A 26,912-nucleotide genomic window follows, 5' to 3' on the forward strand; every position below is an offset into this window, starting at 1 on the left:
GAGATCACCGCCTTCTTTGAACATACCAACTGTCTGGATCCTGCTCAACATGGGTTTAGACCCTACTGCTGTACAGAGTCGGCCTTCTCAGCAGTAGCTGAAGAGATCAGATCCATTGTGGATAGAGGAGATAAATGCAGCCTTGATCCTATTGGATCTTTCGGACACATTTGATACAGTTAACCATTTCTCTTTGGTAAGCCGTTTAGAAAGTATAAGCATCAACGGTACTGCTCTCAAACTGACCAGGTTATTTTCGTCAAACAGAGAACAATTGGTATCTTTGGAAGATTTTACCTCTGCTCCATTTTCATTTCCTTGTGTGGTTTCGGGGATCTTCAATAAGTCTGACTTTGACAGGGTTAAGACTGATTCTTATATGGCTGGGCCTGAACTGGGATGGAGAAGTGAGCTTAAGAACGATGATGGATTCAACCCAGATCTGTGACTGGGGGCGAGTGTCTGAAAGGTTTCAGCCGTTCGTCAATCATCTCCTTGTGTTTGCTTTGTTTGCCCTAAGGCGGCAGGGTACGCCCAGACATGGGTCCCTTGCTTACTTTGCCACTGGATTCAAGCTAGCCTGGCCGATGAGGGGTTTTACCCCGTAACCGGTCCCAGTATGCTTGTATCTGAAAGAGACTATTAGTTATAGATTCCTTACCTTACAATTACCCCCAGGCTTCAGACTGGATCCAGAGATATTTTTTCTTAGCAGTACACCTGTGCTTCAGTAGGTGGGGTTGGTCGACTCCGTGTCCGGCGTCGTAGTCACCGGGATGATGTCACAGTGTCTACTTAGACGCCACACTTACGTGCTGACATCTGTCTTTTTCTGCGCCAGCCAACCCAGATCCGGAGAGGGTGGGCCTTTTACTCAGTTTTTAACTAAACCATTTTCCGACTTTAATTGACCTCTTTTTTTGAGTCTTTGACTTCTGGTAGCACAAGAGATGTCCCATCGTCGGACCGGCTTCAAGCCCTGTGACTTCTGTCACAAGTTGATGTCAGTCACCGCTCCGCATCTCGTGTGTCTTTGGTGCCTGGAGCGCGACCACAATGCTGAAGTCGTGCTCCAACTGCCCAGCCATGAACCTGAAGTCTTTACTGGAGCGGTCCCAAAAGCATTTAAAGGCCCGGCAGACCGCTCCGCGTAGCTCTAAGTCCCCATCAACTTGAGGAGCCGGACTGGCAAGATAGAGTTGGGTGATGCCAGTGGTCTGGATACCTCCCCAGACCTTGGTATGCTTTCTCCCTCTACCGTGGCTACAAAGGAGAGAGCCTCCTACGCTGTGGTGTTGCGTAGGGTGGCTTAAACCTTGGGCCTCAAGCTTCCTACGGTGGCTGTCCGGACTACCCTTCTGACTGAGGTGCTTCATCCAGAAGCAGCCTCTTCGGAGCCCCTGCTGCCTTTTAATGAGCCACTCACTGACATGCTTCTGGGAACTTGGTCCAAGCCCAGCAGCTTCTGTGGACAGGATGATTACCCAATGCCACCACCCGGCCCTGGGCGACCCATTATTCCTCTCCTAACACTCTACCCCTGAGAGCTTGGTGGTCAAAGTCTCATCCTCAAAGGGCGCATTCCCTACTGATTGCTTAGGTGCTGCCGCAGTGCATAGAGGAGGCCTGGGCAGTGCTCACCCGAGCTGTTGCTGAGGGTCAAGACGCAGCAAAGTTCACCATCCGGTGTAAGCTGGATACCGCCGACTCGTTGGGTAGAACGGTTTCCACGTCTGTAGCCTTGAGGCGCTACTCCTGGCTGAGAACGTCTGACTTCTCTGGTGATGTCCAATCTAACCTTTTGGACATGCCCTTTGATGGCCGCCGCCTGTTTGGTGACAAGGCGGTCGGGTGTTTAAAGAACTCTAGGGCTACGGCCAGATCCTTGGGCCTCGCGACAACTTCAAACCCCATGCAGTCTGCCTTTCGTGGCTGCAGAAGGAGTGCCTCACCGCGTTCCACCCAGAGCCACAGGGTTGCGCAAGCTACCCAGCCTCTGCATGGTCGGGGACGTGGGACCCGGCGTCATGGGTCTGGGGGCCAGTGGGCAGGCCAGTCCACCAAAACCCCTCTGTAGTAGCCTCTAAACCTTCCTAGTCCGATCTTCCAGGGCCACCAGTTGCCAGTGGGTGGCAGGATCTACCATCACGTCCCCCACTGGCTCAACATCATGTCGGACAGGTGGGTTTTACAGATTGTCCAAAAGGGCTTCTCCCTCCCCTTTGAGACTACCCCTCCCTCTATGCCACCAACACTCCATCCCATGTTGGAGGATCATTTTGCCCTTCTCTGCCAGGAAGTTACAGATCTCTTTGCCAAGGGAGCTATTGAAGGCGTCCCTGTGCCAGAAGTAGGTCGTGGTTGCTACTCCCACTACTTCTTGGTACCCAAGAAGGACAAAGGCCTGCGTCCTATCTTAGACCACAGGGACATCAACCGCTTCCACCGGAAAGGAGAAGTTCAAGATGTTAACCTTGGCTCAGGTCTTGTCTGCCCCCGACCCTGGAGATTTGATGGTAGCCTTGGACTTGCAGGACACTTACTTTCACATCCCTGTCTTGCCTGCCCACCGGCATTACCTACGGTTCACGGTAGGCCACACGCATTTTCACTTTACTACTCTCCCCTTTCTCCTTACCAGCTCCTCCGTATGTTCACAAAAGTGATGGCGGTGGTCGCAGCTCATCTGCGCAGATCAGGGGTTCCAGTCTTTCCCTATCTCGACGACTAGCTGTTAAAGGCGGGCTCGCCGAGACTGTTGTCTCCCACCTCCAGACTACGACAGACTTCCTGCATTCGCTGGGGTTCACAGTTAACGTGCTGAAGTCGTACCTGATTCCCTCCCATAAGCTCCTTTTCATCGTAGCGGTTCTGGATACAGCGCAGTTTTGGGCCTATCCTCCCTAGCAGCAAGTCCAGGATATTCGGGCTATGATACCGATGTTTCAGCCTCCATCCCGGTTTTCGGTGAGAATGACACTGAGGCTGCTGGGCCTCATGGCCTCCTGCATCCTGCTGGTGCATCATGCCAGATGGCATATACATGCTCTGCAGTGGGACCTGAAGTTCCAGTGGGTGCAGCACCAGGGGAATCTTTCCGATGACGTTCAGATTTCGGAGGGCACTGCACGTCAGTTGCAATGGTGGTTCACGAACCAGGATTGGGTCAACAGCAGATCCCTCTCCCTTCCCCAACCTGAGTTCACAGTAGTGACGGATGCGTCACTCCTGGGATGGGGCGGCCATATGGGAGAGGCGGAGATCAGAGGCCTCTGGTCTCCAGTAGAGTCCAGGCACCACATCAACCTTCTGGAGCTCCGGGCGATTCGTCTTGCACTGAAGTCATTCCTTCCTTCTGTCAAAGGAAGGACAGTGCAGGTGTTCACGGACAACACCACCGCCATGTGGTACTGCAACAAACCCTATGTCAAGAGGCTGTTCTCCTTTGGACATGGCTGGATCATCAGGGCATACCTCTGGTGGTTCAACACCTGGCAGGTTCCCTGAACGCCAGGGCGGTCAAACTCCGCCGCTGGTGCATGATGGATCACAAATGGTGTCTTCACTCGAAGGTGGTGCAAGGTCTCTTTCAGCAGTGGGGAGAGCCTTGGTTAGATCTATTCGCCACCGAAGAGAACGCGCAATGTCAGCAGTTCTGCGTGTTGGAGTTTCCAAGGTGGCTCTCGCTCGGCAACGCTTTGCGTCACGAGTGGAGTTGCTACCTCCTGTAAGCCTTTCCGCCTGTACCACTTCTGCCAAAAATGCTGAAGAAGATTAAACGCGTCCGGTCCCAAGTCATTCTTGTGGCTCCGGACTGGGCACAAAGAGTCTGGTACCCCAAGCTCTTGAGCATGGCCATCAATCCTATTGTTGTCCTCACTTATCTTATGTGTGCTCCCTTTGAGACCCTACATAATTGTCCTCTTCGCCTCCTTTGAAGACTGCTTTTTTGCTTGCCATCACCTCTGCTCGCAGGGTGAGTGAGCTTCAGGCTTATCTTCCAGACCTCCCTTTCTTGCAGTCCACCCGGACAATGTAGTCCTCTGTACTAAGCCCTCTTTTCTGCCCAAAGTGATTACCTCTTTCCACATAGGTCAGACCATCACATTGCCCACCTTCTTCCCTCCTCTGCACCCTTCTAAAGAGGAGGGTAGATTCCACAGTCTGGACCCAAAACGTGTGCTCTCTTTCTACCTTGACCGCACTAAAGACTTCCGGGTGGGAGATCAACTCTTTGCGGATTATGTGGGCACCAAGAAAGGTCAGGCAGTGCACAAAGGTACCATCTGTCGATGGGTCGTCCTATGCATTAAGATCTGTTATTCTTTGGCTAAAAAGGAACCTCCAGTAGGACTGTGCACCCACTCTACCAGCTTTGTTATTGCAGTGCACATCAAACACGTCCGCAGTTTTCAACTTGAAGAATGCTGCATCTATGTTTAAATTAGGCCGTGTTATCATGTGCCTTACCGCTGCATATTTTAATGGGGCAGTCGCTTCTAAAATCTAAGCATGCTGTACTTGTGTGTTAGGCCAACTAGCTCTAAGAGTCTTTTTTTCCCTATAACACCACATGTTTCCAATAGAAGTTTCTGCACTAGGTTCTGCTTTTGTTCACCCTGTGCTGCCACAACACAAGCCTGTTTTTATGAGGAACGAGCCATCAAAAGCATTAATACACAAACTTCAAGGCAGACACACAACTGCCTCCATTGTCTTGGCGTGTCTCCCCCTAGTGTTAAACACCATTACGCTGCCCGCTTGTCTCGATAAACCTTAGTGACAACTGAGAACATGCTTGGGAAACCTATTAGTGACTTCACAGCCATACAAAAATACGTCAATCACTATTGCAGACACCGCCTATGAGTATTTGGAAGGTTTTTAATCTACATGGGCACACTTTATCCTTACACTTGTTCTGAAATGCCTAGAACTGTTACAACCTTCCAGAAGACTTATTTTCTTACCATGCTCACCTTCCTATAATTCTTTTATTGGGCGGAGAGTCACCATGAGCCGCATGCCACTGTGAGTTGAGGCACATTTCCCGACATCAGCGGATTAATCTTTCTACAGTATATTGTTATTGTAGTGAATGTTGTCTAAAAATTATTTTATTTTTCACCTATACTAAGAATAACAGACATTGACTAAACAGTATATGGTTGTGTCCCGTTCGGACAGGTTTGTATGTCCTGGACTGAATAGCTTTGAAATGTAACGCTAGCACAGTTGTTCAAATGTCTGACCTAGATTTTTTTCAAACCTTTCTTATATTTCCTATGTATGTATTCGTTTAGGTACCACCAGTAAATTCACCACTCTATGAAGATTAATATGATCACTGGATGGTTTTGTATATTAAAACCCTTCTTTATACTTATATTGGTTCGTACACCATTTTTAGGTCTCGCCTGGGCCAGCGCGGATGTTCTGCTGTGCGAGGCTTGTAGTAAAGGCTTTAAACTCTGAACACACGCTTGTGCTTGTTTATCCTTGCTGTCTCTCTTTATCACCTTCCCCTTTTCTGCCTTTCCCTCTCTCTTTCTTTGGGACTTTTTCAATGGTTAACAAAAAACTGTAAAACCTGCTGACCGATCTTTGTTCTTTTAATAAGGCGTTATTTTTTTATCACCCTGTGCCTGGAAGCTATGGCAGATTGGATTACGACAAACCCATGAAAAATGGACCTCGTCTGCCGGTTTATTAGCATCAACCAAGAAGAAATAAATTGCTTTATAGCTTGGCGAGATGAACTGACCCGTCAGAGATCCCACAGCAGCTCTGTGGAGACTCAAATTCACGAGCTCCTTCTTGCAAGGAGTAATGGGAACCAAATCATGCACACTCTGGAGCACGCTGTGCCCTCTGACCTTTTGCAGGCGACATAGTTAATTTTAAATCCCTCCTTGCACAAAAAAAATTCTGAATGCTAAAGAAACCATTCTTTTGAGGTCAGGAGCGTTGGATCTGTCTTCTATATCTATGCGTTGTGATACCAAATAATGAAAGCGCCTAGATTTTTGCACCATATAAGTCAAGGTAGTTTACGAGAACTCTGCGTGCCCCTTTCATCTGTTCCCTGCGGCGCGTTCATCATTCCAGGAATCCGACCCAGAGCTGGGGGCTCCCGCCGCATTCCTGTGCTTTGGTAGCCTGGTTCATCGAATTGTTGCCTTCTGAAACATTTAACCCCGGTTTGTCCAAAATGCCTTCAGTATTGATACAGTGCCTATTTATTACTTTACATTTACTTTCCAGTTTGCCCAGTAACATTTTCATTTTGGGAGGAGGTATGTTTTTGATAATTCAGATATAACTCCTGTAGAGGCGCACATTTCCATAGAGAATATTGCAGTCACAGTGTATCCTTCCTGCTATATTTGGATGGGTGTGGCCCGGAGCGTTTTTCAAAATCATCCAATTTTCTTTTGTATATTTAGAAAGCTTTTTTCCTATCCTTGTGCTTGCGAACATGAATTGTATTAAAATTACAATCCTTTACTGAGCCAATAGACTCTTCGATAGATATTGTATGCTGTGTTTGTCTCTGCCAGGCGCACAACATATAGACTGTTCACACACTTTCTGTAGTATGCTTCGTTCTTGGCAGATCAACTCTAAGCCACTCTCTACTTCTATCCTCTTGTTAGTGCAGCCCGATGTAAACAGAAATTGTAATGTCTTGGCATTTATATAACGCTTACTACCCCTGACGAACATTGAGGCGCTTTTTCGGCGAGTAGCCCGCTACTCCAGGATCCAAAAATGGTTAGTGAGGAACCAGTATAAGGAAATATAAAATTAATTTGAGAGCTGGACATGCTGGTCTGTTAGTTGGGTTCAAAAAGATAGTGGAGGGATAGAAGAGGGAAGGGTTTGCATTTATATAGAGCTTGCTACCCCTGATGAAGTGTTGAAGCGTTTTTCGGTGAGTAGCATGCTACTCCAGAACCCAAAATGATGAATAGATAGATCAATTATGGTGGGTAGGTTTTATTATATACACACAACTGTACGAAAATTAATAAAATTCTGTTGTAACGTTGTATCCAAGAGGCAAGTATAGTCTCTGATAATAATGTATACAATACTGATAAGTTTTAAGTTGGCTTGCCAGCAAGACTGATGCCCCGTAATGTTGATGCAAAGTCAGTTGTGGTGAAGTATCTTAGACTCTTGTTGAATTGCCCCATCCACCTTGTAGGTACTGCTATTTGTATCAGGTCCACGTTGTAGGCAGTCAGAAACGCCTAAATTGTGCACTATTTATATTAAGCATAATGTAGGTGAGCAGATGACAGTAACCACTGTATAAGCTGTATTAGGTGCTTAGAAGTAGAGTGACATAGAGGGCAATTAACACTCACTAAATATTTTTTATTATTATTAACAGTCCTCCTAAGACCATACAATTCAATACGATGTACAAATAGCCCATTGGGGAACAGTTCAGGCATGATCTGGGGATTACACATCCCAGAAACACAAGTGTCTTTCAGGAATACAAATTGACTACTCCTCCAAGGACTGCACTGTATTATTGACACGGGCGAAAAGGCAAACAAGCAGTCAGGATGCGCACTGATTGTATACCCCCCAACCTGACAGGATGGTGACAGACCCCTCCCACCTGCAGGGGAAACGTGCCACCTCACTTAATAGCTGCCAGACGCTTTACTATGTATGCAGACTGGTGGTTTACAACTGTGCCTACGTTGGGGCACCACATGTTTTTTCCAGCATAATCTGGTGTGCTCCCCCCTGTGTGGGATGACGGCACCCACTGAAAACTGCACCGTTGTGTAGTCTGGGACAGTGCACCTTCCATATAATTCTGAACTGGGCCTTTAAATACGGTACTATTTTGTGTGCCTATTTAATTCAGGTATACAAAGAATGTGGTACTACTTGTATACTAGGGTAGGACAAGGAAGATTGAATTTCTATGGTGGCAGAAATGTTTTTGTCAAAGTGCTTTATGCCCTCAACACCCTCCCATACCCTGAACATAATGAGATTACGTAGAATACACCTCTGCGTGCCTAATGCTGCCATTTTCATTTCAAGGCCAGTGATTAATGTGGCTTTATCTCAAGTTCAAAGCCATTAGGCGTTCCCGACCTGTCTGATACTTGCATATGGAAAAGATGGGTCATTTGAACCTAAAGATAGATAAACATATTCATAGGTCACGATTTATGTCTGCATCTAATATAAAACTGTAAATTAGGAGAGGTGATAAGTGAGAAGTTAAAGGCAGCCGCTAACCGAGTTGTATTTGTACATAGGCCTTCCTATATTATGATATCTATTCCTGCTTCAGTCTTTAATTGTAATGAATACTTTAATACCCAGGCATGAAGCCATCATCGAGCTGTTTAGATAATCCACCTGTCTCGCCACCTCTTCCCCACTGCATCCTTAACCAGTGGCCTAGCCAGTGTGCCCTGGACCCCAAGGCAAGAAAGGAAATGTGACCTCTGCCGTTTATTTGGACTGTGGAAAACAGCAATAATCATTGTTCTGTGGGCCCCTCATGCCTCTGTTTGAACTGTGACAAACAGCAGTTATCAGGGTTCAGTGGGCCTTTAAGGCATCTGGGACCTGGTGCCACTGCACCTGCTGCTCCAATGGGAAGCTAAGCCCCTGCCCTTAACAGCTTCTATTCTAGCCCCACTGGAGAACCGAAACAGCCAAGTACTGATCTGGCCATATCTGCAGGCATGCAGCCGCCTCTTCCTTTGAAGGGATTTAAGTCGCATGAAAGCAGCATGCGGGAAACAACCATTTTCTGAGGTAAAGTCAACCAACACCTCTTCTGTTCCAACCTGAATCCATTTAAAACCAGGGACGAAAAAACAGTTCATCTTCATCCCTTGCTTATCAGAACGGTAAAACAGATTCATCTAACATTACAGTGTACCGCATAACAAATTGTGATTCTGTTTACAAATTAAAACTAGCATGCATATAGAAAGGGGAGCCTTTGGCCAAAATAGCCATTTTTCCTACCCATATTTTTAACACCTCTTATTCAAAAAATGCTAATTACATTGTCATCCGGAAATAGTCATTAGCTCCTACTCATAACCAAATGGCACTTAGAATTGTCTTTCACTTCAAGCTTTCAAAGGTATATTAATATGGAGGCGCTAGGGGGCGCACAGCGGAATGGCTGCCTGAACCGCAGCTCCGCCGGGCGACCGCAGGCAATGTGAGAATTTGCCGCTTTAGCCCCTTCGAACCCACCCTCCAAGCGGCTGTGCATGTGGGGGAACGAGGGCTGCGCCGTTCGGTAAGGTGATGTTCCCACGTTATGCGGCGGAAAATGATTATAGCCGGAGGGAATGCAGCGTTCGGTCGATTGCCTGACAAAATGGCCGGCGGCACTGAGAGACCATCGGACTAAAGCAGTGTTAGCGGCATGAGCCCAGCGCATTACAGCAGCGGACTACCACACAGGGTGAGCTGTAGCCTTGACCACCAGAATCGCTGGGCCAAGCAGCCTCCGCCTACCTTACACGGCAGGGTATCGCACCAAGATCGCCGGACAAGTGCCTGACAAGATGGCCGCGCGGTGTGGCGGGGTACGGAGATTGCTGCCTTCGCGCCTTGAGACACGGACTGCGCGGGTCGGCTCTCACAGGCTGGCTGGCAAAATGAAGACCGACGCTACCGGGTACTAGCGCTTGCTCCCAACTCCCGGAGAGCGCACTGCCAATTCCTGCGACTTTAAATTGCCACAGGTCGGTAAAGTCGGCGCCGGAAGCCTACACAGCATAGACGGCGGGGAGCTTGTCAAGACGGATGCGCCTCGGTGTCATGCGTTATATGGTGGGGTGAGGAGCCCAGGACAGGTACTACCCATCCTTCTTGCACCGGGTACAAAAGGATACTACCCTACCGTATTGCGCCGCATTGTTGCAGTGGGATACTGGCCTCGAACCCCATCACCCGCAGGATCTGAGGGGCAACTTACCCAACGCTGACCCTCAATAGCGGTGGCAGTGGTGATTGTAGCAGTGGAGTGCCCAGGGAGGTGAATCACGGCGACTGCGGTAAGAACCACGAGGGCGTCTCGGCCCGTTTGCAGGAAAGTGTCATCCCCATCTACGAACATGGGGAAACCGGATAAGCAGCAGCCCAGGATCTCCTTCGACAACAGGAAAACGACCAAATCCACGGAGGATGTGTCAGAAAATGGTGGTGCGGCTGAGCATACGCCTAACAGCAACATGGAGAAGATCCTATTGGCGATACAATCTAATCTGCAGGATATCAACGGTAAGCTGGACAACCTGACTTGCAGGATGGATGGCATGGCCGCAAGGCAGGAAAAACATGGCGAGAGGTTGGATGAAGCCGAAACTAGGATATCAGCCGTTGAGGACGAAGCACGTGCCTCCACCTCCAAATGCACGGGCATGGAAAAAATCCTGGAAGTGATAAGAGCGAAGGAGGAGGATTTGGAAGCGCGCTCGAGGCGCAACAACGTGCGCATCACGGGCCTGCCGGAGACGACGAACACGGGGAAGATGGAGAACTACATCGAAGGCCTGTGCAAGGATCTTTTTGGGGCGGAGGCCTTATCACCGATCTTCATAGTGGAGCGGGCACATCGATCACTGGCCCCCAAACCGCCACCTGGTGCCGCACCTAGACCGATAGTGGCGAGGATCCTAAACTATCGTGACAGAGACACCATCCTACGGCTCGCACGAGAGAAGGGTAAAATACAACATCAAGGCAACTCCCTGGAGTTCTACCCGGACCACACTGTTGCAGTACAACAGGCCCGAAAGGAGTATGCTTCAGTGAAGGCTAAGCTGCGGGATTTGAACATTGCATACTCCATGTTATACCCAGCACGGCTTCGGGTGGTGTGGAAGGAGAAGGCACTGGTGCTACCCACACCTAAAGCGGCCATGGAGTTTGTTAAAAAGGCACAGCGGGAAGCGAGAGCGGAATCGCAAAATGAGCAACAGAGAGACTCAGACTGAGGCCGCTGGTAATGTCCCACATCTGAAGGCGGTGAGTTATAGTATGCTGTTGACGGATGTGTGTTGCCACGTGTTCACCTACGCCTGTACTATGCAAAGATGGCTGCCGGATCCGCAGGGCGGATCAGTTAGATGGTGATGCACTGCTTATATATTTAAGGGACTGACACTTCTTGTAGTATAAGGATTTGCTACAACTCCTCATGTCTCCTCGCTGGCTGTTTTTTTTTTTTTTTTTTTTTTTTTTTTTTTTCAGAGCACGTTAACAATAGTCACGCCTGGCAGCACGTGTACGCTGGAAAACCAGCAATGTGGTGGTGATAGTAGGGCGCATGTGATAGTGAGTGCAGGAGAATCACCGGAGAGGGAGTGAGATGCACCATGCGCAGCACGAATTAGGGGTGTGACGCCCGACAATTGCGCACTCACTCCTGGAAGACTCAAATGTGCAGCCTATGGACAATGATGAGACTGCCACAGGGCGCACACTGAACATTGTACATGAGGAGAATAGTGCGGAAGCCGTCATCGGCAGCAGTTGTAGAATTGTTATGTTACCCTGTGCCATTGACGTTGCTTGGGAAATACTAGGCGCTGCTTGGAGGGGGGAGGGGAGGGCGGCGGAGGATCACAAAACCACGCATATACACAGTTTATATAGTGTTGCCGCACCCATATTCTGGGTGAGGTAGTGTGCACCTGGCGGTCCTCCCTGAGGGTAATACCCAACACGAGTTCTGAATATGGGCACTGAGTTGAAAGTTTTCTATTTATGGGGAGGGTGCTCAGAAGGGATATGGCTTCGGCAGGTTGGGGATGCTGGAGTGGGTGGGTTACGGGAGGGGGGGTTATTTGTACGTTTGCATAGACCGACAGCACTGTCTCTGGATGTGTTCTTTGTTTCTCCACCGGGACTGCCTACCGCAGATATAGAGGTTTATTATGCGAAGGAAAGAATCGTATTATTTGCGCCATGGAAATGTATGAAAATGTTATATTTTGCATTAACTGCTATTCATGGGTTCTAGAAATACGGGCGGGAGTAGCTTAAACGTTCTTACCTGGAACATCCGGGGATTTTCCAGACCTCAGAAAATCAGACAGATCTTTGCCAGTCTTACTAGATGGAAGGTGGATGTGGCGTTTCTGCAGGAATCACACCTTGCACCCAACACTCACGCACATCTGGGAGCGAGGTGGGCTGGGTCTGTGTACAGGGCTTCCTATTCGTCCTACTCTCGTGGGGTGATAGTATTGATAAGAAAAGGGGTGGAATTTGAAGCACAACAGGTCACACAGGATCCATATGGCAGATACGTGATAATAACGGGTACTTTGCGGGGCCAGCGTGTTACGCTGCTTAACGTGTATGGACCTAACACCGAGGCACCGGACTTTTTTAGGGAAGTCTGGGATCATTTGCAAAAACATGCTAACACGCACATACTATGTGGGGGGGACTGGAATATGACACTGCAGGACGGGATAGACCGTTCCTCTAATTCATTGGAGCCGCATAAGCAATCGAGACAAATGGTAGACCACATGATGAAGGATTTAATGTTAGCGGATCTCTGGAGACTGCAGCACACTGACACGCCGGGAGCCACTCACATCACAGCATATCACAATAGTTGGTCTAGATTGGATTACTGGTTGGGATCGAGAGACTGGGCCTTGTGGGTTCGACAGATACAGTTGTTGCCACGTACATTGTCAGACCACAATCCGGTCATGTTGCAAGTGGACATTCCGCAATACACCCCTCCCCCCTTCCAGTGGCGATTCAATTCCCGTGCTCTTACAGACACGGTATATGTATACACCATTATGGCAGCAATAAAAGACTATTTTGATATTAACACACAGACGACAGAAGACCCGTGCCTGCTTTGGGAAGCGTTCAAAGCCACTATTAGGGGTGTATGCATTGGCACCACCATAGGGGTGCTAAAAGACATCAGGAATCAGATCCACCGTTGCGAACAGCAGATGAGAGATCTGGAAGTGCAATATGAGACGACTAGAGACGTTTCATTGCTGCCTAGACTACGCGAGATGCATACTGAGCACGCAGAATTCCTGGAATCTGAAATGAAGTACCTGGATCGCCCACATGTGGCTAGAACCTTTGGAGAAGGGGGAAGGCCAGGGGCGCTGCTGGCTCGGAAAATTTGTGAGGGAAAGGGGCAATCAGCGATACTTAGAATTAAAACCGGGGAGGGTGTATTGCAAACACACTCAGCGGACATACTGCAATGTTTTGTAGACTCGTTCGGCTCACTGTATAGGTCGCAACCCACGGCACCGGAGGAGGAAACACACGACTACTTACATGACGTAGCGATTGGATGGCTGTCGGACGGACACCGGGAGTTCCTGGCCAGACCCATAACGGTGGAGGAGGTCACTGAAGTGATATGCTCCTTGCCAAATGGAAAGGCACCGGGCCCCGACGGGTACACCGCGGAATTCTATAAACGATTCGCGGACAGGATAGCTCCTCACTTGGTGGCAATGTATGGTGCCTCCCTGGAGAGATCGCTACTTCCCCCATCACTGCGAGAAGCAATGATTATCGCCCTGTTAAAGCCGTCCAAGGACCCGGAGGAGTGTGACTCCTATAGACCTCTCTCCCTGATCAATGTAGATTCGAAAATTCTCGCCAAACTCTTGGCAGGACGACTATCCCCCTTGATGACCCGACTGGTTCTGCCGGACCAATCTGGGTTTGTACCCACCAGATCGACTGCCCATAATACTAGGTCCTTATTTGCACTCTCACACTACCTGCAACCCACGGTTAAGGCGGTGGCTGTCATGCTGGACGCCGCCAAGGCATTCGATTCAATTGAATGGCGTTACATGATTACGGTCCTGCATAGAATGGGGTTTCCCAAGAGGTTTGTGCAATGGGTCTCTCTGCTTTACACACAACCGCGCGCCAGGGTCAGAATAAATGGTTATGTCTCGGAGCAGTTTGATATTGAGCGTGGTACCAGGCAGGGCTGTCCACTGTCGCCACTGCTATTTGCGCTGGCCCTGGAGCCACTGGCGTGCATAGTGCGACAGAACTACAAGGAGTCAGCGCTGAGATTTGTTGACAGACCTCTCCACATTTCATTATACGCGGACGACATGTTACTATACGTCCGGGACCCGGAAACACACCTGAACCCGCTGCTTAGGGAATACATCCGGTTTGGCGGGCATTCAGGGTTAGCGATCAACTGGGCTAAGTCCTCTATAATACCCCTCACCGACACCACATTGTCCTTTGCAGTAGACTTTCCGTTGGAATGGCAGCGAGAGCCGATTAGATACCTAGGAGTTATGTATCATAGGGATCCGGATGAGGTTCTACGAGCAAACTATGGGGTGGTGCTCTCCAAACTGGAAGACAAAATTCAACGCTGGATTCATCTACCGCTATCGCTAGCTGATAGAATAGCTATAGTCAAGATGAACGTGCTACCCAAGTTGCTCTATATGTTCAACAACATACCGATCACGCCACCACAGGCAATATTCCGCCGAGTGAATTCCTTGGTGAGGACTCTGATATGGGCGGGCAAACAAGCTCGTATTGACTTGCAAACACTTACATTACCATTCGCGCAAGGTGGGTTCGGGGTGCCGGACTTCCTCCTCTATTACCTCTGTGCGCAGGCACAGTATGCAGCGTATTGGTACCATGCGGTCCCGTATCTAACACACACAGCTATAGAGAGGGATGATGCATATCCGGTTCCTCTCTCTGCAATAGTCACGCACACGAGACCGCCACTACATGCAAACGATATCAATACTGTAGATACGACGGTTAAAGCGTGGCACAGGCTGGGACAATTGGCTCATAAGGCCCCGCTCTATGCACCTGCCATGCCGTTGCAACATCATCAGGCCTTGTCTGTAACTGGGGAAAAGGTTGGGATGTCTTTGCTGAGTAAAGCTGGGATTGACAGACTGGGTGATGTGTTTAAGGAGGGCACGTTCGTAGGTCTAGACCAACTGCACTATATTCAAAATCAGACTCCTATGTTTCGTTTCACATACTACAGATTGACCAGAGCATTGAGGGAACATTACCCGACGTTCCCACAGGAACCAGAATGCCTTGCACCATTACAACTGATAATTACCTCTAATGATCTTTCACATTTGGTGTCCAGATTATATACGGCAGCGCAGTCCGAGGTAGCGGGGAATACTCAGAAGGCTAAAGGGCGGTGGGATGCGTTGATGGACACACCATTGACAGATGAGGAATGGAGTAGCACCTGCGCTTTAACACAGATACTGACACCTAACGGCAATTTAAGGATTATACATTTTAAATTTCTTCATCAAATATATTATACACCGTCGAAATTGCTCAGGTTTGGGTTGTACGAGGAAGACAAATGCAAAAGGTGTGGCAGGGAGGGGGCGGACTTTGTGCATCTGGCCTGGGACTGCGCAGGGGTGTCGACATACTGGGGGGAGGTTACAGACACACTAGCGTTGATACTGGGAGAGGTGGTGCAGTGCACACCCAAGATCTGTCTGCTGGGTATTGTGCCACAATTCAGGGCATTAAAGCGAAAATTCTGTGCAATTGCTTTGCTACTGGCGAAGAGACAAGTGGCGCAATGTTGGAACAGCCGCAAAGTGCCAACGAAGAAAACGTGGCTCTATGATATGACCACATGCCGTGACAAACTGCAAACATATGAGGAGCAATTGCCGGCTAAGTCCAGGCCAAAGGACATTTGGTGTTTTCTAACAGATTACCTCACCTCACTGCAGGACAGTGAGGAGGACTAGCTCTCCTTTAATTTCAATCTAACCGGGATGATGTGTGAGGCGCAAGCCCGTGTCTGGGGGTGGCAACTTTTGGTGGGCATGAGAACTATTATCACAATTGTTGTTTAGAATGTGCACGATGGAGCTGTGAGGTCTTAGTTGGGGTATGTTGACTTCTGTTTTCCTTTCTATGAAAAATGTTAAATGGTGAGACTCAAGTAATGTGTCGGCTTGTGGACCTACGGAGGATGTGTGGGGGGGCTCGACTTTGTAATACTGTACTATTCTTCTGTACACAAGCAAAGTATGACTGAGGATAATACCAACGTAGCGAGCCGGCCCCAGGGTTGTAGGCTCATGCTGTGTAAAAATCTTTTTGCTAATAAAGGTCTTACAAAAAAAAAAAAAAAAAAAAAAAAAAAAAAGGTATATTAATATAAAAGCAGTATTGAATTTTTTGACGTTGTGTACTCTTACCAAAATTTAAAGCATCAACTTTATATGACACACCATAGAAAAAAGGAGTTGTTTATATATACTAAACCTCCAGAAACGTTTGATTGATTAACCAGTTATAAAGTCACGTCTAGCTTAGTTAGTTTATAGTCTTCTTTTTTTAATAGTAATTATTTCACATTGTTACTGAATATGCATGGCTATACACTTATAAGGTCCCAAAGGGGAGACCTATTGGCTATGACAATGCTTGTTTTTGATTGAGTACATTGAGTGGCAGAACTTTTGATTAAGTCCTGAAGAATGCCGCAAACCCCTCTTTGGAGGGTTAATAGGCTGAAGCATGTTGACCTCTTATTGACTCTAACAGTGCATATATATTTCTCCCACAGTGTCCTATTTTTAATCGTGGCCCAGGGGCGTACAAATAATGGAACCCACATACCCTTTAGCAAGTTTTAACTTTCACTCTGCTGCCCCCACTACCCTGAGCTCATTATTGTTGTATTTAGTATACCTTTCTCTATAACAAAATATGCCTGAACTCCTCCCTCTCAGTGAGGTGGTTGTTTCATGGTGCAAGGAGATTCCCAATAAGGAAGCATGCCAACTATGGTGGGTGAGGGAGATCGTCCTTTTAAAGGGATATTTCATCTTAGCTAGGTCTTCATTTGCAACAGTAATCCTCAGAGACCCAAGGGTTTCTTGATTGTGGTAGAAATGCATTTTTACCCCTTCATTGTACGTTCAAGCACAGACCATTGCATGAAATGTGATCTATGTAGGGAAAATACTCTGTGCACTGACAAAATGTGTTAAAATAACAGAAAGTTGATCATTGCAAATACAACTAGAATGTTAATTCTAGCATATTTTTGATACCACAAGCTATAAGAAATTTGGGGATCTTTATCTGATATCTTTATCAGTAAGTTATCTGAAATTATTGAACATAAACTTTTCCAAGTATTATTTCGAAAGATTAAGGAATTGGTCTTTTCTAAACTAACCCCAGTGCGTATGACTACAATAATCACCTCTCTCAAATCAACATTGTGCTTGTTTTAGTGAGAAAGCTAAATCATCTAGGAGAAACCAGGAACTGGCGTCAGTATTTTTTTTAGGAAGCTTCAAGTTAGAGAGTGAAAACACTTTTTAGAATGCCCCAAAAATTGTGATAAAGATATTTCAGTATGTTTGACAAAAAGAATAGGGACATTTCATGACAATATTGAAATTCTGAACTAACAGGAACAAATATTTACACAACATTACAAAAATATTAGAGACTAAGTTTCAGCAATATAGGAAATACTGAGGTTCATGTACTAATAATCCATTTGGTAAAAAGTGGTTGCTTGTAGAGTCAGCACATTACTTTGTCTGTGATAGCTTTTAAATAAAGGCATTTTTAATGCACCCCATTTTACTTTCAGATTCACAAATGTCCCCTTGGGTTACTACCTGCTGTTACTGTTTTTCAGGCCACATATGGTTTCAAAGCTCAATACATACCTTAACAATGTATTAAATATTCAGAAGGGAAACTATTAACTTTCCCCTTCCAAATTCTGAATTGTTAAATGGTCTTAGTACATTTCAAAAAAGGGTTTAGCATTTGCAAACTCTGTGAATTACTGAACCAGTAGATTTTTTTAACAATAAAACATGAGGCAATTTTTCTCAATTCCCTCCAAATTAAGTTTGCTAATAATGTTAGTTGAATGATAACCGGTGCATGTACCTATTTAGTGTTAATGTTGCTTCAGATCAAATAAAAACCATCACACATAACTCTTACACAATACTTAAGGACAGATTTTCTGACATCCAGCGTTAATGTTTTGTTAAATATATTTGCAAATGTTGTCACCTAAACAGGAAAGCAGCTAAAGCAGTCTCTGGACATAAAATAGGATGTAATCATAATCTTTAGATAAATTTTCTGAGTTTCAGGAACAATGTGTGTCTTCTGGGTTTACTCTAAACCATTATAATAAACATATTCAATGATTTTAGATTTGATCTGTTTGTACTGGTTTCCATTGCAGACAATAATCTAGATTTAGACCAAGGATCAATTCCACCCATGGCTTTTAAAATCTATTTATCAATGATCTGTATTAGTGTTATCACAACTAAAACTGTAATAGAACTGATCTGAGAGATGGACCTTCAAGTATTATGCTCAGTCAATTTATTGAACAAACTATGGAGTTAAAATCTGAATAGATTGGATCCTCAAGCATTGCCTGACCACTGCATTTTACATCAATAGATTACTTATCAGCATATTTTCTCTAAGTACAATTCAGTCATCTTCTATTTTTCACGGAGCTCGTGCTGGGTCTGTTAGAACTCTTTCAAAAATATGACATTTAAATGTCCAAAAAATCAGGAATTCTAGTTTCAAGCCTGGTCAAACCTTAATGAATGCTACACCAAAAGATGCCCTTCTGTTCCTACATTTTATTGTGCACCATGATTCAGAAATGGCATGTTTTTGCTTTCGGAGGTAAAATTCTAAACATATTTATTGTTGTTACCAGCCGAAAAAGTACCACTAATTGGGAAGATAATAACAAGTGGTCTTGTGATGCTTGCGGAATGGGAAGTGTTTAATAAAAAACTGGATGGAATTCAAGTTTAGGAGACAATTTTACAAAAGTGTATGGATTTTGTCTATATTTCGAATTGTTGATCTCCAAAATGGCCTAATTCAATAAATTGATTTGAAATTCAAGTTTATCATTTGAATCCTATTGTTGGAAAAGATGTGATTTTGAACCCCATGAGGTGGTTCCTTTCCAGAAAGCATTCAGGTTGTAATTATGAGTCAAATAATGCTGAGGAGGTTAAAATATTCAAATTGAATTCTAATTACATATGAAATGTTCATTGGTAAATATATTTCTCTTAGTATTTTAATGTGAGGACTTTATTGCTTAAGCAGAATAATTAGTATTTGTTTTTCTATGTGTAGAAAGCATTACATTAATGAAATCACTGTATTCTACCTTCTTTGTTTCCTTTCCTGTTCTTTATGAACGTTTCTATTGTTGAACTTTAAAGATTGCCCGAAATTAAGAATTGTGCTCTACATAACTTTGCTATGTTACAGTATTTTGATTTTTATGTACTACTTTTGTCTCTTATGTGTATGGCAACTGATGTTTTTTTTTGTTTTAATAATCAGCTTATGTTTATTAGGTTTTATTATTCAATAAAAAGTTTCAAACACAACAAATGTTAGTTGATATGTATTTACAACTGCAACATTTTTATTTTATGGGCAGTTTCAAAGCGGCCAAAAATATGGTCTGTGGGATGACGGAGGACCACATTGGCATCAGCAGGGAGAGGTTTGGGCAGGTGACTAGGGGTACATGTATGGTTGGAAGTAGGGGGAACAAAGCATGTACATTGTGTGGACTGTGACTCCTGGAGTTTTTGTGAGGGATACCATGCTACCCTGTAAATGAATCCCCTAGTGATTATTATCAACAAACTTTATTCGGTTTTTATAAAAGAAAAACATCTTCCAAATTACAGATTGACAAATATAATATGTCCAAGTTAATCAGAACACAAGATACAAATTCATGAATTACAGTACAGAAGTTAATCGCAGCTTGACCTGAACAGCGACCCGTGAAAAGATAAGCGTATGCAAAACAGTGTCATTAGAGAGCAGTTGTTATAAGATAAGAGCTGGTTTCACCCTCCTAAAACCCGCTTTTTTGAGAATGGGAATAATAAATAACTTTCTAGGGACAGCAGAAAAACTACAAAACATTAAAAAAGTGCATCATGTCCTGAGTAGGCTCCCCGTTGCAGCCACAGGGCATGAGGCACAGGCCTCTGTGGGAGCCACGAGGGTGTGCCAAGAGGTAATGGAAGAGGTTGAGCCGAAACCGGGTCAATAGAAAAAGATCATGGATGCTTTTAAGCCCTAGAAGATAAGGTTCTGTGGTTGGTACAGTTTTTAACACAATGTACTTACGCACACTAGGCTTACACAGCTCATTTCCCTCTCTATCACACCGGCTCATTCTTAAAAAACACTCTTTGACCAGAGAAAGGTCCCTCTTACATATGCGCTCAGGGTTAACGAATATTTCCTCAGATGAGGAGACGCGCCACAAACCCAACGGTCCGGTGAGCTTTGTCCCTGTGGTGCCGCCAACCTGAACTGGCAAAGCCATTTGAGCAATTCTATACACCCCGGCGGGGGTCCATACTGCGGCGCTGCCGCGTTAATCGCCTGCGGGAGAGATTTACGGCACTTGGCTGTTAAAACCTTTTGCCTGCATTGGTGGCGGCTCAGTCCTGTCAGTTTCACTGAGGACCTGTGCGCTGGAGGTGGGTGACGCCTTACATTCGGGTTTTTACTCCCATGCTAAAAAGCTTTGAAGTCTTGTTGGCTGCCTATATTTTCAAAGAAAGAAGGCAAATGGTCCATGGTGATCACGCTATTGTAACCCTGTTTTTCAAACACTTGGCAGTTGTAGGAGGGCTCTAGTTACTACCATTACCTACAGTTTGTGGGGGTTTAGTATAGGTTGTGTTTCCTTGAGCCATCTCTATAGCAGTCAGAGTCCAGGTGTGTTGGACCTAGGTTTCTTATACTGTCCTGGGGTGCAGGTGACCTTGTTGCATCATGAACACTGAGGAGTTTTGTGAGGAGGAACAGGTGCAATACTTACCCTTAGACGATCAATTCTTTGAGGCAGTGGAAGGGTCCATTTTCAAGTGGGTGAATGATGTGGTTGGTCCGATGGAGGAGCGTCTATCTAACCGCATTATAGCGGAATGCGCCAAGTTGGCTTACTCCCACTTGGTTCCCCAGGACCGACACCTACTGTACTCCAGGGGGAGGATCCCTCGTTGCCTAAGAAGGGCCGCATGGAGGAGGGGCCGGGGGAGTGCCAAAGCGTGGATAAGAAAGCTTTCGCCCGCCTCAAGAGTGCATTCCTCGCAAAGAAGTCCGCTGCACCACCTCTGCCTGCCCCGGCTCCGAACCCCCGCGGAATCCGTTGCCCCGGACTCTCTGTTGCCTGATTGGGGGGTTCACCGGCAGATTCGGACGATGATGAAGGGTCTTCGGGGTCGTGGCGTTCAGACAGTTCAACCGCCGAGTTGCCTCAGGATTCCTCGGGCATGCTGGATTCAGATAAAATTGTTTATCCATGGTCGGCGGCCTGTACTCCGGGGGACAAGGAGGTTAAGTTCGTGGCATGTCGCCTCTGCAAGCCCTTGGAGAAGGATGCTAGGAGTTGCTTGAGAGCCGAGTGTCCTTGTCCAACTTTGGTGGGGAAGGTGGCCCATATTCCGGAGCTTGACTCCAAATGGCCACCTTCATGGCAAAGTATACAAAGGATCCCCGTAAGGGTATAGACCGCTCCGGGCGTTCCTGTCAGGACAAGCTCCTAGACGCGGTAGGGCTCATGACGAAGATCCTGGCTATGGTGGAGGAGGCGAAAGTAACGGGTTCCACCATATCCCCAGAGGTTTTGTCGAACTGGGCTCAGCGGGCGATTATCTTTGTGGGTAACGCCAATTGTGCTCTGTCAACTGAAAGTAGGCGTTCACTCCTGATAAAGCTAGACCCTAAACTGGGCGACTTGGCCTCTTCGGGGGATGGTGCGGTGGCTCAACTCGGCCTTTTTGGAGATCCTTTTGTGAAGGAGCTTGGGAAATTTGTGGCCACTTTCACTAGTTTAGGCAAAGCCCAATCCAACATTAAGCGGGTCTTTCAGTCTCGTTTTTCAAATGGGGCCGGTCATGGTAGGGGCCGAGCGACCGGCCGTGGTGGACAACACAATCCCAGTGGTGGGCAATGCTCCGGGCGGGGTCAGTATAATACTAACCCCAATTTCATCATCTTCTATTTGTCAAGAGGACAGAGATCCTGTGGCCGAGGAGTATACAGGAACAACGCAGGCGGTCCTGCACCCAGCGGTAAGTCTGATTTCCCCTTCTCAGGTCTGTATTGGGGGTCGGTTAGCGGCCTTTCAAGAGGCCTGGAGGGAGGTTACAAGCGATGCTTGGGTCTTACAGGCAGTTTCGGGTTTCCACATAGAGTTTTACGATTCACCCCGCCAAACAAAACTTCCTTGTCTCATCAGTTTTTCAGTAGCAGACACCAGTTTGATCGACTAGGAGGTGTCCGAGTTTCTACGCAAAGGAGCAATCTGTCGGTCAGATCTGCAGCCCCGTGTTTTTTTTAGCAATCTTTTCCTGGTAGAGAAGACCAATGGGGGGCGTCGGCCAGTCATCAACTTGAAGGAGTTCATTGGTTGGTTGGTGTACCGGCACTTCAAAACGGAGGGGATCCACCTCCTTCGGGACGTTCTGCTCACGGGGGATTGGATGGCAAGGTTGGACCTCAAAGACGCCTACCTAGCCATCCCAATCCACCCTCCACACTGCCGGTTTCTTCAATTCCATTGGAGGCAGCAGGTTTACGAGTTCACCTCCTTCCGTTCGGGCTGTCCGCCGCGCCCTGGTGCTTCACAAAGGTCCTCCATCCTGCAGTGGAGTTCCTTCAGAGTCAGGCTGTTCGGATGCTTGTTTACTTGGACGACATCCTCATTATGGTGCAATGCCCTCAGAAGCTGGCTGCTCAGGTCCGGCAGACGGTCTCTCTCCTGCAAAACTTGAGGTTCATTATCAATGGGGACAAGTCAGTCCTCTCCCCGACGCAGAACATAGTCTTCTTGGGTTTTGTGGTGGATTCAGTCCACGCGTCGCTAAGCCTTCCTTCTCGAAAGATGACCAAGATGCGACATCTATTGCGTTAAACCATCTCAAAATATCAGACCTCCCTCTGCCAGATTGCCCTACTGGTGGGGCTGCTTTTCTCGTCCATCCAGGCAATCTTTCCGGGGCCCCTGCACTACCAGGCATTGCAACGCCTGAAGGCGCATCACCTCAGGAAAGGCTTGTCATACGATCAGTCGGTTCCTATGACGGACGAGGTCAAAGAGGAGATGGCCTGGTGGCAGGGCAATTTTCGGGTCCACCCCCGACATTGTCATACAGTCCGACGCCAGCAGGTCGGGTTGGGGAGCCCGCTGTGGCGATTTTTCTACTGGAGGCGCTTAGTCGTTAGACGAGCAAGAGCTCCATATCAACTGCCTGGAGCATTTGGCGGGCTCTTTCGCTTTTCAATTTTGGACCAAGGACAGAGTTTGCTCATGTGTCCTCCTCAGAATGGACAACGTCTCTGCGGTGCATTACATCAACCACCTGGGCGGTCCTCGCTCTCAAACCCTGGCGAACTTGGCGAAGGAGTTTTGGAGTTTTTTGTCTGGCTCGCCACATTTCGGTGACGGTGGAGTACCTGCCGGGCAAGCCAACCATGTGGCAGACTGGCATCCCCGTCATTTGCGGGACTCCAGCCAGTGGAAGCTGTATTCTCAGGTTTTCAGGTGGTTGGTCGCCCTTTGGGGCCCTTTCTTGATAGACCTGTTTGCTTATCGCCTGGACCATCAACTTCCGAGGTTCTTCAGCTGAAGGCCGGATTCTCTACCGCAGGCGACAGACGCTTTCCTTCAAGACTGGGGTCAGGAAATGAGCTATGCGTTTCCTCCGTTCGTGAGATTGGCGGCTCAAGTCCGCCGTCAGAAGGCAGAGGTGGTGCTGGTGACACCGCTTTGGAGGTACCAAGTTTGGTTTCCAGTTCTTCTGGAACTTTCTTGGGATATTCCAATCCTACACCCCCTCTTTCCTCATCTTCTTCAGAACCCGGCCAGAGACCAGCATCACCTGGTTGCTCATGGCTCTCTTCCACTTCATGGCATGGCGTCTTTCAGGAGTCGCTGGTCGCTCCCAGGCCTTTCAGAACCGGCTGAGAGCCTCTTGTCAAGGGCCTGGGCTAATAGTACATCAAAGCGTTATCGGTCAGCCTGGTCGAGGTGGCTACGTTGGTGTCTTCAAAGGGATTTGGATCCTGTGGTCGCAGGAATTGTTCCCATGTTGAATTTCTTAGCAGAGTTGGCGTCCGAAGATCTGGCGTACTGGACTATTAACGCTCTGCGCTCCGCTATTTCAGCAAGCCATAGCCCGGTTGATGGTGCGCCGGTGGGAGAAACCCTTTTGTTCGGCGACTCTTGCGGGGTATACGTTTATCTCTACCCCCGGAACCACGTTACTCAGTTTTGTGGGATGTCTATTTAGTCCTTAACCTGTTTTTGTCTTGGCAACCTAACAAATATCTTTCCTTGAAGCAACTCTCGGCTAAGTTGGCCATGTTGCTATGCTTGGTTTCTTGTCACAGGGTTTCAGATGTGCGGGCACTCGACATTTCGGCACAGGTTTTTTCCCCAGAGGGAGTGACCTTTATGATTGGCCGGCGAACGAAATCTGCCTCCAGGACAATTTCGTATCCGGCTTTTGATGATATGCCCAAGCAATGTGTGGTGCAGTGCCTCACGTCTTATGAAGATTAACCTCAGAGTTACTCCCTCCGGGCGAAAGACAACTTCTTATTGCACTACGGAAACCACACAAGGCAGTCTCTTCCCCCACCATTGCTAGGAGGGTGCGTTGGGTCATGCAAGAAGCAGGTATTGATGCAAAACAATTCGGTGCTCATTCAGCTGGGGGCGCAATGGCTTCGAAGGCTTTTTCCTTGGGCACTCGCTTGGAAGATTTGATGCGAGCTGCAGATTGGTCCTCGGATTCCACGTTCAAGCGGTTCTATTTTAAACCAGTTGTGGATATTGCACATTTGGTGGGGAGCAAGCTTTAAACTAGCATAATCGGAGCCTCCTGTCCTGACATAGTATCGAAATTTGCCTAGCTTAGTAACGGTACGTTTCAATTCTATTAAGGACACGGAGGCGAGGATTATCCCACCCTCAGCACAGCTGTGCGAACCCGCCCGTAAGGCGGTAAGTAACCTCTTTTCGGTTTTAAATTTACATGATATGTACAACTCAGTAGCCGTGTTAGATAAATCTGGTGGTATACCTTTTTTTTTCAGACTCTTTACACAGTATGTTTTTGTTTCAGGACATGATGGTTCAAAACAAGATCAGTGATTCAGTGACGTACGCGCAAAGAAAGAGGAAGGCCAGCGTTGTGAGGGATCTTCTTGGGTGCATAGACACTGTGGAAGGACTTGTGGCTGATCCTACCTTATGGACTCATGGATATTGTAGTCTGTTGGTTTCTTCTTTGGATTGTTTTTTTCCTCTATTGGGATAAAAATGTTTAAGACTTTTTCTGAAGCTGCTGTGAAATAATTTTTGTTAATAAAGTGAAGAAAGAAAAGCATAATCCTCGCCTCCGTGTCCTTAATAGAATTGAAACTTACCGTTACTAAGCTAGGCAAAAATTTGATTCTTCGTGCACAACATAAAACGGGGTGCTTTGTGGGACAGAAAGGGCCATCGCAGGAAAGAGTTTTCAGCACTTTGCACTGCCCCTACCCCAATGTGGCCCAATATCTCACTCCCATAACTAACCTTTGAGATATTTTTGGCTTCATATATCTTCAAAAGAGGCCCTCTTGGCTTCCCTCTGACTCTGTTGGCAAAGTTAAAAACAGCTGCAAAAGCTTTCCCTAGATCCCCTTTCTTCCAAGTAAGCCAAGAGCACCAACTGAGGGAATCGTCAAACACAACTCCCAAATAGGAGAAAACAGTGGTCTTCAGCATTGACGAAAGTCTGAGTTTAAAAGTGAACTGCTTAGCTTTATGATGTCCCACCTGCATAATGAATGACTTGGCATGATGAAACGAAAGGTCCAAGTCCTTCATAAAAAGGACAAAATAATTCAGAAGAAGTTGTAGGCCCCTACCTGCCCTCCTATAGGACTGGCAGGCTGCGCTCGCCAACCTGGGGACAATCAGCATTTGTGGCCAAAATATATAGGTTAAAAAGAAAGGGTGCTAAAATGTACCCCTGACACACCCCTCCCTTGAAGTCAAGCTGACTGGACACTTTCAGATCCTTTGAATAGCGGACAACGGCGGTTGAATCACGGTGAAGATCCCTCAGAAATAAAACCATATTACTGTCAATGCCAATCGAGGACATCAACTGCCACAGCTTGGACCTATTGACACAGTCGAATGCTGAGAACTGGTCCATGAAGGCTAGGTATATGGGGCTGGAACGAGCCACAGTGTATTTGTTCAGAACCATGTACAGGTTTAAACACTGTTCCGCAGTGGAACGACCTGGGCGAGAGCCGTTTTGGATATCCCAAAAAAATTTGTTTTCATCAACCCAGGATACAAGTGTGTCAAGTACCATGCAGCCCACCACCTTCACCACAGATTCCAGAAGAGAAATGGACCTATAGCAGTAGGTCCTGTCCCTATCTCCCTTTTTAGGTTTCGACCTGGCGATCTGCGCAAGCAGTTCGCGCAGGTGAAATCTTTTGTTTACCATATTGGCTATCGGAACGTCCCCCACCTCCCATTAGCTAGCTCCATAAATGGAGGCTAGCCATTGGGAGCCGGATCTGTCCGTCAAGGCCGGACCAGATTCGGGGGCGTTCCCGCGATTTTTTCCCTCTCCGCCTCTGCGATGTCGTCATCGCGGCGGTGGGCGGAGTTTCGTTTTTTTTCTTCTGTGTTTGTTTTGGTCATTCCATGCCTGCCGACCACGGCCGCCGGAGGAAGCCCAGGTGAGTGCTTGTTTTCCATTTCA

General features: G+C 47.1%; 1 long non-coding RNA gene across 1 annotated transcript in view; it reads left to right on the forward strand.

The window, feature by feature from the left end:
- Nucleotides 1–25,532, forward strand: part of LOC144806543 (uncharacterized) — a 68,196-nt gene extending 42,664 nt beyond the window's left edge. The window contains exon 3 of the long non-coding RNA XR_013605827.1: nt 25,266–25,532. This is a non-coding gene — a long non-coding RNA (uncharacterized LOC144806543). The remainder of the gene's footprint in view (nt 1–25,265) is intronic.
- The last annotated feature ends 1,380 nt before the right edge of the window (nt 25,533–26,912 follow it).

This window comes from Lissotriton helveticus, assembly GCF_964261635.1.
Source record: "Lissotriton helveticus chromosome 1_1 unlocalized genomic scaffold, aLisHel1.1 SUPER_1_unloc_82, whole genome shotgun sequence".
NCBI lineage: Eukaryota > Metazoa > Chordata > Amphibia > Caudata > Salamandridae > Lissotriton > Lissotriton helveticus.